Source organism: Nanorana parkeri, unplaced genomic scaffold (assembly GCF_000935625.1).
Source record: "Nanorana parkeri isolate BGI_ZX_2015 unplaced genomic scaffold, ASM93562v1 scaffold428, whole genome shotgun sequence".
NCBI classification, from domain to species: Eukaryota; Metazoa; Chordata; class Amphibia; order Anura; family Dicroglossidae; genus Nanorana; species Nanorana parkeri.
Genome location: NW_017306696.1, coordinates 658,645 through 660,760, shown reverse-complemented (window position 1 = coordinate 660,760; position 2,116 = coordinate 658,645). Strand labels below are relative to the sequence as shown.

The window sequence follows — 2,116 nt, the reverse complement described above, 5'->3', positions numbered from 1 at the left end:
TATATATATCTGTAATAATAATAATAACTTTGTTATTTTCAGCCCTAGACCACAACAAGCAGTTAACCCTTGCAGTGCATGGGGAAGCCCCACTAATGTTCTCTGAAGTTCTTCTTTAAGTTTTTGGTAGATACTGGAGAATTAAACCACCTTATTTCTCGAGAGATCTGTTTATTGGGGTCTTTGCGCTTAAATTACAAGGGGGCATTCTCACAGTTAGATTTTTGGTTTATTTTTATATTGTGGAGAATGTAAGAGGTGCAGAAACTCAGGTGTGCTGGAACACCAAAAAAACTCCCAGGAGGACAGGAACAGCAATGGGTACTATGTTGTACGTTCTTTTACAACTGTAAGTTATTTTACAGTTGTGAATGTCATCATGGAAATCTTTCAGAGGAAATCATTTGGCGATTCTGACAGTTTTGCTAACCAGATCTACAGGTGTAGTTTTACTGCTCTTCAAATATAAGGGTATTTGTACTGCTTGTGGAATGTATATATATATATTTTTTTATATATTTTTATTACGCTTCGATTTAACATATTTTATACAATGCATTTTATATAACAAATATTAAATACAAAACCCACAGATACATCATACAACAACCACTCCCATAAAATCTTACCAAATCTCCATCCCCTTTTTAGTCATTATGTATGATTAACTGCCTAAAGACTGCATGGCCTTTAAATACCACTCCTAACTATATTTCTGGAATGAAAGTGCCTGGGTGAGCATTTCAAGGGTTCCAATTCTGTCCACTTATACTTTGTGGTAATTGAAGTGCAGTGGCCTGTCAATTGAAAGGGTCATTAAAGATCCATAAAACCCAGAATAATCTCACACTGGTGATCAGTTTGGTGAACTTGGAATAACCCCGACCCAGCAGGGAGAACACAGGCTTTTAGGCACTATAGTGCTATCTTTGTTTTTTCTCTTTAGATCATGGTTGTGTATCAGTGCGGTATTGAGATTTGTTCTTCACAGGATGGAAGTGAATTGTTGTGTTAGATATGCAGGTGGTAGGGGTTTCCTCTCATTGATCTTACATTTGGGCTTCCGTTACTGAATAGATACATAGGGCTAAATTACATTGGCAATTTTTATCTTCTGCTGCAGTGTTTTAACCACTTGTTGGCATTGCTTCATTTACAATGCATTGATTTTGGCGTGCTGCAAATTATGTCATTGCCAACCAGAGATTTGATTGCTCGGAAGCAAAAAATATTGCACTATGTAGTTAGCCATATATTTAAAGAGGCAGTGACTATTTTAAAACTGTTACAAAATGCCACCCTGCAAACAGATACGTATATGTCCCCCTGGCCACTGCAATGGCAGTGTTCACTGTCTCAAAGGAGTTGAAAAATCACAGCATATACTACCCTTTTTAAAACATCAGTATCGTATTAGGAATACATATTATAGGTTTTTTTCTGATAATACAATAAAAGCTTACTGGAAAAAAATCCCTTTTATGTAGTGAGTGTTGCCCTCTGTCTGCCCATCACTTTCACCAGCTTCCTGGCTTCCCAGTATGCTTTGCATCGCTTTCGCTGCTGCTTGTTGTGATACAATCTTGATTTCTCAAAACCACATAGCCCAGAATACATTGCTTCCACCAAGCAATGATACTGATAAGCTGGCCATACACCTTACAATTATTTGCAGATTTTCTGTGGTCAGATGGAAAAGGCACAACAGATTCCTCCATCTACGCTTAACTGTGTGTATGGAGGAATCTCCACCTGGGCCAATCTGTTGCACTTTTTGCATCTGACCACAGAAAGTCTGCAGATAAGGTGTAAGGTGTGTGGGCACCTTTACTCTGATGTTGAGTAGTAGTTTTGAAGGCAGGCATATTTATTTTTTCAACATAGACAACATATAAACTCACACACATTGTTTATATTTCAGTCTGGCTGGCCAAAATGTGAGCAGTATGTGGCTCCATCGGTGCTCCCATATTCGACAGAGATCGATTTTTCAATTGACTTTTGTTGAAGGAGGCAGTCTGAAAATTCTCGGACCAACATTGACTGAAGCCAATGAGCTGCTTGCACAGTTGGGGTGTTCTGACAGCCGCTGCTGTCAGAATACAATAACTAATTG

The 2,116-nt window shown here is 38.4% G+C and overlaps 1 protein-coding gene across 2 annotated transcripts in view; it reads left to right on the top strand.

The window, feature by feature from the left end:
- SH3RF1 (SH3 domain containing ring finger 1) overlaps positions 1–2,116 on the top strand; it is a 132,358-nt gene that overhangs the window by 75,977 nt on the left and 54,265 nt on the right. The gene's annotated exons all lie outside the window — the stretch shown is intronic.